Source organism: Manis pentadactyla, chromosome 15 (genome assembly GCF_030020395.1).
Source record: "Manis pentadactyla isolate mManPen7 chromosome 15, mManPen7.hap1, whole genome shotgun sequence".
In the NCBI taxonomy this organism is placed as follows: Eukaryota; Metazoa; Chordata; class Mammalia; order Pholidota; family Manidae; genus Manis; species Manis pentadactyla.
This window is the reverse complement of record NC_080033.1, coordinates 24,314,672-24,328,803: the sequence shown is the minus strand read 5'-3', so window position 1 is coordinate 24,328,803 and position 14,132 is coordinate 24,314,672. Positions and strand designations below refer to the sequence as shown.

General features: G+C 41.6%; 1 non-coding gene across 1 annotated transcript; it reads right to left on the bottom strand.

The window, feature by feature from the left end:
• Positions 1–10,163: 10,163 nt before the first annotated feature.
• On the bottom strand, positions 10,164–10,268 carry LOC118934434 (U6 spliceosomal RNA). The gene has a single exon (XR_005033466.1). It is a non-coding gene; the product is annotated as a U6 spliceosomal RNA (small nuclear RNA).
• Between the last annotated feature and the right edge of the window lie 3,864 nt (positions 10,269–14,132).

The window sequence follows — 14,132 nt, the reverse complement described above, 5'->3', positions numbered from 1 at the left end:
GTTGGAAACCTACAGCATGTTTTGGGGACCACCCTGCAAATGGGTGCCAGGTAGGCCAAGAGAATCCATCAAGGGAAGGAAGTGTGAAGCCACAGGGAGAGGAGAGGACAGGCTGCGGCAAACCCAAGCCCAGCCTTCAGCCCCTGGGCTCTGACTGCTTATGGTCAGATCTCCCAAGTTCCCAAAGGAAGCCACAGATCATGGTGCAAATTTGTGACCTAAAAAAGATTACACACAATAGACCAAACACCTCTAAGCCACAACCAAACCTCCAGGCAGCATGTGGCCTCCTGCACCCCTTTGCTTTTCTCCTGTGCTGTTCAGTGGTTTATATCCTGTCTTCCCAACTAAGCAGTGCAGTCCCAAGGATAAGGATTGTGTTTCACACACCTTTAACTTCTGTCCAGGTAACACTGGTGCTGCTTGAGAGTATGTGAGAGTACATTGACGGGAACTGTTTCCCAAGTGCCAGCACCCACATCTTGCCAGGCTTTCCACTCAGACAAAATGGCTCATCTGGAGCCTAATCTTCCACTCCCCACTGACCTGTTCAGGAGCTGTCTGTTTGAGGCTGAGGAAGCAAAGCTGGGCTGCTCAGTGGGCAGTGCTCATCTCTAGAGGCCAGAGCTTCTAGTTCAGTTCAGGGGGAGGGTTGTCTCTGTCAGCCACATGCTCAGGCATTTAATTCTGAAGACCCTGCAGTGACGGGCTACCCAAGCAGCCCCAGAGACTGGACCCTCACTCTCTTCACACGTCTTCCTTACCCTTAGGGTCTTCTCATGCTCTGCCCCTTGCTCTGTCCCAATCTGAAGAAATACTGCAAGGTTGTGCTGGTTCACGTATACACACCCAGGACATCAGAACATGTGTGTGAACACCCAGAACGTGAGAACACAGATGTACATACCCAGAACACCAGAGCATGTGTCTGCACACCCAGAACATGTGAATATGTGTGTGCACACCCAGGTCATGAGAACAAAGTCTCCTAGTGCCTTTGTAACACTCCAAAGATGTGCATCATCAGAGAGAAGTTAACAGTTGTTGGTTTCCCTTTTCTCCAACCCTGTACTGAGGGGAAGAAGAAGGCTAAGCAAGGGGAAGCTGCTGAGCCCATCTGAGATGACTGAGAGGGGACTGTCCCTCCACACACCAGGATGGCTTTGGAAGAAGGCTTGCCATGGGGAAATGAGCCAACCAGGCTGTGACTACCCCAGACGTGAGGTCTCCATTCAGGAGATGAGCAGAGTGGGCCTGGCTCAGACCACACCTAGCTGTGAGCAATGAAGCTGGCTTGGAGGACAGGAGTTGATGTCCTCTACTACTCCCTCATTATTTTCTTTATTCTGGTTGGATTTGTCCATTCTGCCTATCAGGCAGAAAACAGGAGATAAAGGCAGAGCACGTTGAGTATCCTGTTTTGAATTTGTACCTCTGGCCCTGCCAGGCTACAAAGCACACACCCAGAGTCACAGAGGACCCCGTAAAAGAAGGCTTCTCTCTCACACACTGCTGCCACACACACCCGCACACACACACACACACACACACACACACACACACACACACACACACACACACACCCTCACACACACACACACTGCTGAAGAGTCTCCAGCACAGACTACTACCTCATGCGCACAGGAAGTCCTGGATTTAATGGCTGGGCTTATCTTGTGCGACATTCCCAAGGCTCCATTTTTCATTAAGCAATTTTTAAAGAGTTTTATGACCCCATGAACAATAATTTTTTTTAGTGAAAGCAGACTGAATTGTAAGTGGCGGTAATTACACCAAACTAATTGTAGGCAAAATTAGTAAGAGGTCAGATCCGTTTGGTCGCAAAAGAAAATATATGCTTTGATAGCACCTTAAATGATCTCTAGGAAATTAATTCTTCATGGAGAAATTAACAGAGGGTCTTCCCAAATTAACAGAGGGTCTCTCTTAGAACATTTGCAGGGAATAAGATTTCCTCCTTGGTTTTGGCTTTTGTTAGAAACCTAGAGAGAGAGAGAGAGAGAGAGAGAGAGTGTGTGTGTGTGTGTGTGTGTGTGTTTGCACATGCATGCTGGGATTTGGAGTAGAGAGGAGTGACGTGTAGGTTTGCAGAGCACCAGCCCAGATGACTACATGCTCTCTCAGTGAGGCACAGAGAACAACCCAAAAGTCAGGAGACTGGGTGCATCCTGTTCCCTGAGAACTCCTACATTGGCCCCTCAAGCCTCCTTCCCCAGATGGGATCAGGGCACGTTAAAAATGTCTCCCAGCAATAATGTGACTGGTTACCATGGTTGTGTTTTTCCCTGAAGTGCCATTTTAGCATAGAGAATAAACATCGGATGATGCTCGTAGAGGTGGTACAAACTTGACTGATCCTCCCACAGAGATCAGACCCATCACGACCCATCTCCCTGGTGGACTGAAGTTCACAAAAGCAGAGTTACATCTTTCATGGGAATGGAGTCCCAAGGTCACTGAAGCTAAAATCCTGTGTAGTTGAATTACCCTTGAAAACTGTTGGTAAGGGCCAAGTTGGAAAGTGACATTTCATCTCAGTCTTCAGTTTTGGGCACAGATTCCTACTTCTGAAGGAGGCTACCAGCTGAAGTACCTGGTTTATGCTTATAGGCCATATTGTATAAAAATCTCATCTCTTTAAACCCTAGAATGCATTCATTGCTGTGCAAGAACATGCCACCGGAGGCACATGAACCTGCAAACTATGAATGGAAAAGCTAGACTGGAGCACATGCCCACTCCCCCAGGGCGCATGCCCTTGATTGGTGGTGAAATCACCACACTATTCACACTATTCAGATGCCTTTCTTCTCATTCACCGAGCACTTAAAATTGCATGACTTAAACATACATATCATGGATTCCCCTGTTAGCAACACCCAAGTAGAAGTATCTCCAGCTGGAATTTGCATGGAGACATAGAAATGAATCTCATTTGTAAGAAAATAGGGAGGTTGAATGTCTGGGAATACACTTTGAGAAAAGCATGCCTTGTTTAGCCTGGGAGGGTCCAGAGCAGTCATCTCACTCTGATGTAGGAGTGCTTTACATAATACACCAGGAAATATTAGGATTTATGCGTTCCCAAGAGGGTAAAGATCAGGCTTCTCTTGCGTATTCATGTACAGAAGATGCCGGTGCCCCTCTGACTTGCAGTGAGCACTTGGTGGATCGAAATAGCCGTGGCTTCTGTGCATGCGTCCAGTGATGCTGGGTACCCACGTGGTGAGAAAGGGGGCCCAGCAGATGCTCTTCCAGGCCTTCTCCTCCTTTCACCATCAGAGTCCTGGCTAATGGCCGGCTGGCCTCTTGCAGAACAGGTCCAATAACAAGAAGCTCACTGACTCTTGGGTGGCTCTGCTGCTTGAAATTTCACCACCAGGCCTGGAATCCAGAAGCATCTCAGGGGTAAGAACCATTTCCTGCTACTAGGTTTGGCTCCCCTCATGAGGAATATTATCTGCCTACTCATTAACCATTTATGCCCCCTGCAATTATGTATCTTCCTTACTCTTCTCACCCTTCCAAGCTACCGACACACCGTTATCCCAGCATCTTCAAGGCAGTTGGGTCCCTGTCACAGTCCCACAAACCAAAGTCCGTGGGGTCTTCCCCATTTGGAACCCAGGGGCAAATTCAAAGTAATCACATGGAACAGGGGCAAATTCAAAGTAATCACATGGAACTGGAGGTCAGTGAGGCCAGTCTGTGCCAGAACGTCAATAAGAACGAGGATTAGAAGTCTATTCCAGGGCCAAGAGGTCCCTGTGGACGTTTTGCCATAACAGAGATCTTGAATGAGTCATCTCATTTAGCTTAGGTCATAGGATCCGTAACGACCTCACCTTTCCTATGTATGTAGTTTCATTGCCCATCACACTCTAGCTGCACGAGACCACCTCTGAGTCTTTGATGTAAACATGCTATTCCTTCTTTCCCTGGAACTCCTTTCTAATTCTCCACCACCCAAATAATTCCCTCTCATCCTTCAGAACTCAGGTATCACAGCCTAAGGAGACTTCTCACCTCTTGTGTGGGGACAGTGTCCCTGCTCTATTCCTCACAGGACAGAGCTTTCATCCTCACTGTGTTATAATCACCTGGCCCACGGCTGCCCCACATTCACCAGCCGTGAGTCTCCCACCCCAGCAGGTGTGTGTCTGTGGGCCCAGTGTCCAGCCTCATGCCAAGCAGGGTAGGCCGTCAATAAATGTCTAGAAAATGGGTGAATGGGTCATGCTACCTCCAAGTAGCTCTTCAGTAGCTACATTTTGGCTGTCTTTGGTTAATTTTCTCTGTTCCAAATTAGCAGCCCTCACAGAAAGGCACCTCCTAACATACCCTCACTTCTAGAAAACTTTACAGCATGGTTTTGACTTTTGACCACTATTCTGGGACCAAAAGGCAGAACCATAACCAAAATTCAATATCAAAGTGGAAAAGGAAAAGAGAAAAAGAAGGAGGAATAATAGAAGGACCAGCCAGAGAGACATACAAAGATACCAACCCTTGTACTTCACCCCAGGCTGAATTTCTCAGGCAGTGAAAGATAGGGATGCCTTCAGATGCCTAGTCCCAAGGGAGAAAAGCTCCAAACAAGTCCTCATGGGCTCTGGCTGAGCTAGGTTCCCAGGAAGAAAGCCCAGTCAGAAATTCAACTTTTGGGAGAAGCAATATGGCTGCAACAACTCAGATCCATTCCGAAGTCTTTCAGCAGTGGCTTCAGCCAAGTAGCTACAAGAAGGGCCCTCAGAGATACAAAATCTAAGAAAAATAGTCCTGGCATCTAATTACAACAGTGCAGTTTGCTGCTTTTATCTGTAATTGGACTGTATAGTCTTTCATTCTAATTTACTTTACATCTAAACTGTGATAATCAAGACAAGCAGAACAGAATGGTCTCTAACTGGCTATCCTAGTGACACCCGTTAATGCCTAATTATAACAACTAAATTAAAGATGCGACTGTAAAGAGGTGGAATATCAGTTTGAAGCATTTAATTTTGTGGAAAGAAGTAGAGATTTTAAATCCTAAGTAAGAAAATCAATATTATGCCTCATTATATTGGTATTGCTAAACAGATTAATGAAATTAACTATTTTGTTGTGTTGCTCTTCTTTTTTCCAATGTTCTCCTGATGCAATGATGGCTTGTAATGGAGGAGTACTGCAGGGGAGGAAGTCTAAATTGAGAGCCAATTTATACCTCCAAACTGGGAGATAGCTAATCTCATTTATAGAGCAGAGGTTTTGTTCTGATATGGTTAGATTTTTAGATAGAGATCATGGGTCTGGACTTCTGCAGTCTCAGAACAAAAGTAAACTAGACTCAAAGCCTTTTCTGATGGGCAGATGTGTTACAGGGACTGTTTTGAGAATGCCAACATTTACAAACACTCCATTTTGGGAAGAACATCCTCGAAGCTCATGAGCCAGTGGCCTCCTGGCCAATGCCAGGCTGAAAATGGCCAGCTGTGAAAATGCAAAATGTAAGGGAAAAAGGGGAGCTGGGAAGATGACTAGAAGATTTACCAGGTCTCCAAAACCAAGAGAAGAAGCCACGGCTCAGGTTTGATGACCAAGCTTGGAAATGGGACCACGGTTTCCAACAGGAAGGTGTGCTGTTCCTGGTCGGGGAGGCAGCGCACACATGTCCCAGACAGGATGGCAGCAGTAGGTCCACTCAGTCTGCCCAGTGAGGCCCTAGATTTGTATTTACTTATCTATTTATTTGTACTTTATTTATTTATACAACTGTCCATCCTGACGTGCAAGTCTTTTTACTCAAAGTCCATATAAGACTCAAAAAACCAAAAAGTGGTGAATGCTGACAGTGTGAGTCATCATGTGTGTCACCGTTCTTTGTCCCCATGCTGGAGATGCACAAATGCAGATCTTCGAAGAATCCAAAGGTGCTGCAGGAGAGAATGAGCATTTGGAGGAATCCTTAGCAATCTGTGATTGAAGGCACAGACCAGTGGGTTTACTGCGAGGGAAGAACCTGAGGGCAGTGCTGTTCCAGACCTCTCCTGGGGGCCTGGAAAGAGATGCAAAAGTGAAGCAGCCTATTGTCCTGAACCCTGAAGCTTGCTATTTAGGGATGACTGGGCCAATGCAGGGCTGCAAGGTTCAGCAGGCCCAAGAAACACAGAACTGGGGCCCCAACAAAGGAGGAAGACACAGCCACTAAACCCACCTAGACCTTCCAGATCCTAACATCAAGAAAGAAGAAATGTCGATTCCAACTTACATTTAAATTGTCATTTTTGGAAAAGAGAATTTCATTTTGAATTTTGCCAGTATCATCAACTTTTCAGATTCCCAGAACCTTAGTCAATCTCCTAGGCACATGCACAACATAAAGGTGGGATGATGGTACCCTGGAGGCCATGACCATTCCAGGCCGGTGAGAGCTCACCAGGCCCCTCAGGAAAGGACAGGATAGCTGACCCTGCAGACCAGAGTGGCTGTAACTGACCTTGTGCCCCTGGCACTCGGAAAACAGGTACTGTAATCTCCCACCAGGCCCACCTCTCAGCTTCACAAACAAAGGCAAATAAAAACTGCTGGCAGCCGCTGGTCCCACTGTGACAGATGTGGTGCCTCTGCACCATCTTGTCTGTTCTTAAGGGTTTCTTTTATTGCAAACAGACAGATGTAGCTTGTCCCTTCTATCTTGTTTACGATGCTGCAGGAACACCTGTGGAAGAACGGGTCCCTGCAGAAATCTTTGACTTCCGTTCAGATGGCTTGAGACTAAGCCAGCCGGCTCGGCAGCCCCATCTGCAAATGATTCTGGGTTCTTCTGCATACATTTGCTCTAGGCCCAGAGAAACTCAAAAACTCTTGAGCATGCACATTAGCATCACCATACCTTATGTACAGATAATGTTTACAATGTATATATATGCATCCCCACCTGTGCTGAGGACCTACTATGTGCACTTGGCCTTTTGTCTGTGGGATGACTCAGTGAGTCCTACTCCTCACTGCACAGGCTGCTTCCATTATCTGGCCTTGAGTCCAGGTAGTCATAGGACACCCTGCACTGAGAGCAGGGCCCAGACCCACCAGTGAATGCTCTAAGGCCTCAGACCATCCCCATGTTGATTCTTCTGGTTTCAGGTGACATGACCCATTACCTGGTGTGGAAAACAGACACAGAAGCCCCCAAGGTAAGTGGTGTGCCTTAGGCAGAGAGCAGAGGCTGTGTTTGATGGGATCCCACAATGGGGGCTTCCTGCTCTCAGCCTGACTTCAGGCATCTTCTTAGATTTCTGCAGCCTCATACAAAAAAGCGTTTGCATAGTACTTTATTTTATTAGCAAATACGATGAAAGAGCAATGACTCAATTTGTGACTTTGTGTGACAACTTCTTCTTTCTCTTAACCCTACATTTTTATGCCACAGGTGTTGCCATGTAGCAAACCACCCCAAAACTCAGTGGCTTAAATATAACCCGCCTTTCACTGAGCTCATGCCTCTGTGAGTTGGCTGCGTGGTTCTTCTGGTTCAGGCTGGCTCAGCTAATCACTGCTAGGCTCATTCACACATCTGTGATCAGCTGGTTAAGTGAGCTAACGGCCGGAAAAGACAGGATAGCCTTGGTCGTACAGCTGGCAGGCTGTTGGCCAGGGTGGCCAGGGTGGCCAGGGAGACTGGGCCACGTGGCTCTCATTGTGCAGCAGCCTTGCTCTGGCTTCTTCGCATGGTGTTCACAGCAAGAGGCCGCATGTGTTTTTCAAGTCTCTGAAACGCATTCTCCGCAGTCCCATTGGCTAACGCAAGTCCCATGGCCAAGACCAGAGCCAATGATGTGGGAGGGCAGCCGCCAAGAGATTAGATGCCAGAGGGAAGGAATTTTGGGCCATTTCTGCATCCACTACAGTTCTTTGTTTTTTGTGTGTTTTTTTTTTTTAGTTTATAGCCTTTTTTATTTAAAGATTCAATTATTTATTTTAAACATTTAATGTCTATCAATGAAGCACAACTTCAGCTTGGATTTTTCCCTTTATGCATGAGCATTCAGAAAAGTATTTTAAAACTGCAATTACCTTGAATTTTTTTGTCTTAAATTTATCTTTTTTCTGTTTTTACTACATTGTAGTTTGGTCATTTGGTTCGAATTATTTCTATTCTTCAGACTTTTAAAAACTATCTATTGTGTGTTTAATTCTTAATATCCTACAGATATTTTAAAAGTACGTATTTTTGTTCTTTAACACAAATATAGAGATACAGATATGTGTAGACTTTGATTTAGATATAGAATCAACCTTTGTGGCAGTGTTTTTAAATTCTCTCAACCATTATTTTCTGCCTGATCTGTTAATTTCTGAAAATAGAATCCCATGTTATTGTCATGGGTCTTTACTTGACATATGTCTGTGTGATATTATATAAGGAATTCAGAATTAATTAATTATGTAAAAAGTGAATCCTGAACTAGAAGAACCACTAGAGAAGTTAATTTTTTTTGTCAGTGTAAAACACCTCTTTATCCTAGTTCATAGTGGTTGCACAGAATTTCCTATCATATTGACATGGGCTGATAATTGATAGAGCCTATGTAAGCTCACTTACATGGTGAGTAGAATTATAAATTACTGTGTTCTTCTTGGAATAAAATTTGGCAATATGTTTACAATTATAAAAATACTTACCCCATTTTACATTGAAAATTTTATTGAGATACTTGTAGATTCAAATTCAGTTGAAAGTAATAATACAGAGAGATCCCACAGACCCTTTTCCTAGTTTCCAACAGTGGTAACATCTTGCAAAGCTATAGTACAGTATCACAACCAAGATGTTGATATTGATACAGTCCACAGATCTCATTCAGACCCCAGGGTTACGTGTGTTCATTTGTGTGTAGGGGGGTGTTTGTGGGTGTGTATTTATTCCCTTACAATTACCCACACACAGAGGTTCATGTGTCAGTCCCCACAGTCAAGATACAGAATCGTTCCATCACCACAGGAACCCCTCATCTTACCATTTTTAATCATACTCTTCTCTCTGTCCCTAGCTCCTGGAAACTATTAAAATGCTCTCCACTCATTAAATTTGATCATTTCAAAGTTTTATGTAAAAAAATTACATGGTAAGGAACACTTGGAGATTAGATTTTTTAAAATTCCAGATAATTCCCTGGATATCCATCCAAATTATTACATGTATCAATAGTTCTCTCATATTTATTACTGGGTAATATTCCATGTAAATATGTACTACAGTTTAACCATTCACTCACTGAAGGACATTTGGGTGGTTTCTAGTTTGAGGCTATTGTGAATAAAGCCACTATAAACATTCATATACAGGTACCTGTGTGAACATAATTTTCATTTATCTGAGATACATGTCCAAGGGTATAATTATTGAGTCATATGGTAATTTCATGCTTAGTTTTATAAGACACTATCAGACTGTTTTTAAAGGTGATTTTATCATCTTACATTCCCACCAACAACATATTAGGATCCAGTTCCTCTGCATACTTGCCAGCATTCGGTACTGTCACTGTATTTTTATTTTAATCATTCTAATCCATACATAGTGATATCTCATTATGGTTTTAAGTTGCATTTCCCTGATGTCTCATAATGCTAGACATCTTTCATGTGTCTATTTGCCATCTGCATATCATCTTCACTGAAAAGGCTGTGTCTTTTGCCCATTTTCTAATTAAAAATTTTTTTACTATTGAGGTTTGAGTGCTCTTTACATATTACACAGTAGTCCTTTGTTGGATATGGTGTGTGCAAATATTTCCTCCCAGCGTATTACTTGTCTTTTATCTTCTTCATCTAGAATTTTACAAAAGAAAAGTTTTTAACTTTGATCAGGTCCAATTTATCAATTTTTCTTTTATACATTGTGCTTTTGATGTCAAATCTAAGAACTCTTTGCATAGGCCTAGATGCCAATGTGATTTCTTTTTTCTATTTTTTGTAAAGATTTTATAGTTTTATATTTTTATTATTTAAATTTTAAGTCCATAATCTATTTTGATTCAATTTTATACAAGTTACAAGGTTTGCGTTGACATTGGAGTTCTTGCCTATGGATGTCCCAGGACTCCAGCACCATTTGGAAAGGCTATCTTTCCTCCACTGAACTGCTTTTAAGCCTTTGTAAAAGTATGGAACTGTTCATGAAGTTGTTTGTCATCTTCATGCAGGGGCCATGCTAACCTCTTCTGTATCATTCCAAAGTTGAATTAGATGCACTACCAAAGTGGGCACTGCTCATACCTTTTCACTATGGAGATTCATTTCTGAAGACAAAATTATATGCCCAAAGCTATTTACTGCAGCATTATTTGTAATAGCAAATAAGAGTTGGGAGACATATCAAAAAATAGTACATAGGCAAAGTGTGCTAGTTTTCTAGTTATCTACTGCTGTGTAACAAATTATCCCAAAACTTAGTGATTAAAGCAACATTTATTATATCTGTGATATCTGGACATGGTGTTTCTAGGTCCTCTAAATGAGTCTCTCACAAGACTGCTCTCAGGTGGCAGTTGAGGCTAAAGTTTTCTCTGCAGATTAAACTGGAAAGGGCCCGTGCCCAAGCTCACTCATGTCCCTGTTGGCAGGACTCAGTTCCCTGCAGGCTCTTGGGCAGAGGGCCTCAGTTCCTTTTTTGTCCAGAGATTAGATCCTTCCCTCAGTTTATTGCTATGTGGGCCTCTCTGTATTGCAGCTCTCTTCAACATAACAAGCAAGCAGAGAAAGTGCAAGAGAATGCTAGGAGTCTTCTGTAACCTAATCACTGAAGTGACATCCCCTAACTTTACTATATGGTATTCATTAGAAGCAAATTACTAGGTCCAGCCTACATTCAAGGGGAGGGAATTAAATAAGAGTGTGAATAACAGGAGGCAGAAATTTGTGGGAACTATGTCAGAAACTGCCTACCACAATAAGTGAATTATTGCACATTCCTAGATTTAAATACTAGCACCCATTGAATTTTCTGCACTAATTACATGGGTATAGTATTGCCATAATGGATGACAATAGAACTTCATGACTTGCGATTCAATATAAAAGTAAATATTCTAAAATATATGGAAATGTAACCACAGAAGATAAAAATATTAGATAGAACAAAATATTTGAAGGGATTATGCCTGAGAATTTTTCAAAGTAAGGCAAAAAATGCAAATGCACAGATCCAAGAAACTCAGTGATCTTCCAGTGAGATAAAAATGAAAGAAAATTATATCAATGAACATTATATTATAATTGTTGGATATCCATCATAAAGAAAGAAAGAAATTAAAGAAACCAGAAAAAAATGACTTATTTTACTTTTAAAGATAAGAATGGCAGCAGTCTACCTTTCATCAGTAATACCGTAATCCAGAAAACAATGGAATAAAACCTTCAAAATATTGAAAGTAAGTTGTCAACCTTGAATTATACAGCCAGTGGAAAAACAATTCAAAAGTGAAAGTAAATAACAAAACTAACAGAATCATCACAAGTTGATCTGTAGCACAAGAAATGTTTAAGGAATTACTTCAGGCTGAAGGGAAATGATACAGGATGGAAATCTAAGTCTACGTGAGGAATGAAGAGCCCCAGAAATGGTAAATACGTGGGTTAAATATAAAATAGACTTTCTTCATTTATTAACTTCCTTAAACAACATTTGCTTATTGTATGAAAGAACATAACACTTTACTGTAGAGTTTCAACATGTATGGAGTTTCAACAAAAACGTATGACAAAAGTAACAGAAAGGATGGGAAGGTGATTACTAAAAGTATACTAGGTTAGTAAAGCTAACAAAGAAATTTAGACATAAAAATAGAGGATTAAAAAATTAAATACTGAGTGGTGGTTCAAGGTGGTGGCATCCTGAACTCACCTCCTCCCATAGACAGAATAAATCTTCAACTATATATGCAACAATTTCCTCTGAAAAAATAAGAACATGAAAACTAGCTGAACAGATCCTCTAAACAGAGAGTAAAAAGGCCATATTGAAGTGGGTCAGAGAGGCAGAAATGTACTTTCACCAAAAACCCCATACCCAGCAAAGCAACTGACAACTGGGAGGAGTCAAAGGGGCATCAAAAATTCACATTCTGATGACCAAAGGATTTGTGCCCCACATCAGTCACCCCCAGCCCTTGGACCCTGCACTGGAGAGATTACCCAGCCAAAAACATCTGGCTTTGAAAACCTATGGAACTTACATCCAGGAGAAACATGGACTTGTAAGGAACAGAGATTCTTCTCTCAAAGGGCTCTCATGCAGACTCATTTGTTCCAGGACCCAGGAAAAAGCAGCAAATTGAAAAGCACCTAGAGTATATGTGAAGGAGATTAATTTGCTAACCTTCAGGCATCTGCCAGAAGCATGGTGGGACTCTCTCCATGGAATGAAGGAGCAGGTACACACCATTTTTGATGTTCTGCCTCTATCTTACTAGCATTGATATGGGCAGGAACTATCTTTGCACTCTCCTTCTACCTTGCTGACATCAATGCAGGCCAACATCATTCTTGCATTCTCACTCTAGCCTGCTAGAACTGGCAAGTAAAAACCCTGCCCCCTGTGCCACTCTCATGGCTGCCACCTGATCTAGCAAGTGAGCATAGCCTACACAGGGAATGCTCTTTGAGTGCCTGGCTTTGCTGGCCAAGGGAGGTTTCATTTATGGACCCCACAAGTCTGAAACAGAGAAAGTTTGGGAGAAAACCAAGAGCTAGGACAAAGTGGAAAGGTAAAGAGTGGTCTTTTGTAGGAGATGGACCGTAAGACTGGGAGAGATAGCTGTTCTGCCTAATACATAGAAACAAACACAGGGAGTAAGCAAAATGAGGAAACAAAGAAATATATTCCAAATGAAAGAACAAGATAAAATGTCAGAACAAAACCTTAATGAAACAGAGGTAAGTAATTTATCTGAAACAGTTCAAAGTAATGATCATAAAGATGCCCACCAAACTCAGGAGAAGAATGGATAAATACAGTGAGAACTTCCACAAAGAAATAGAAAAAATAAGAGAGCACCAAACAGAAATCACAGAGCTGAAGAATACAATAACTAAACTGAGAAATACTCTACAGAGGTTCAATAGCTGAATAGATGGAGCATAAAAAGAATCATTGAACTAGAAGACAGGGTATTGGAATTCACCCAAACAAAGCTGCAAAAAGAAAAAGAGAATTTTAAGAAATGAAAGTCGCCTAAGGAACAAATAGGACAACATCAAACAGAATAATATTCACTTTATAGGAGTCCCAGAAGGAGAAGAGAGAAAGAAAGGCACAAAATTTATTTGATGAAATAATGGCTGAAAAAGTCCCTACCTTGGGGAAGGAAACAGCACCCAGATCCAAAAAGACCCATACCAAGATATATTACAATTAAAATATCCAAAGTAAATGATAAAGAAAGTATCTTAAAAGCAGTGAGAAAAACAACTTGTTTGTTTTTCTGGAGCCCACATAAGACTATAAATATATTTCTCATCAGAAACTTTGCAGGCCAGAGAAAATGACATGATATATTCAAAGTACTAATAGGAAAAAAAATCCAGCCAAGAAAAATCTTCCCAGCAAGGTTATCATTCAGAATTGAATGAGAGACAAAAAACTTTCCAGACAAGCAAAAGCTAGAGTTTATTGCCATTAAACCTGCCCTATAACAAAGGGTAAAGCGACACTTTAATCTGAACACAAAAGGCACTAGTTAATAATAAGAAAACATATGAAAGTGAAAACCTCACTGCTAACGGTAGTTATATAGTAAAGGAAGTAGACTAACCTCTTGTAAAGCTGGTATGAAGGTTAAAAGACAGAAGTAGTAAAATAACTACAATTACAATCAGTTAAAGGTTACACAAAATAAAAAATGTAAAATGTGACATCAAAAACATAAAACACTGGGAAGAAATAAGTTCAGTTAAATTGCAGGGTACAAATCAATATACAAAAATCTGTTGCATTTTTATATAGTAACAATGAACTATCAGACAAATTATGAAAACCGTCTCATTTACAACTGCATCAAAAGTAATAAAATACCAAGTTTGTGAAAGACCTGTGCAATGAAAACTATAAGACACTGATGAAAAAAATT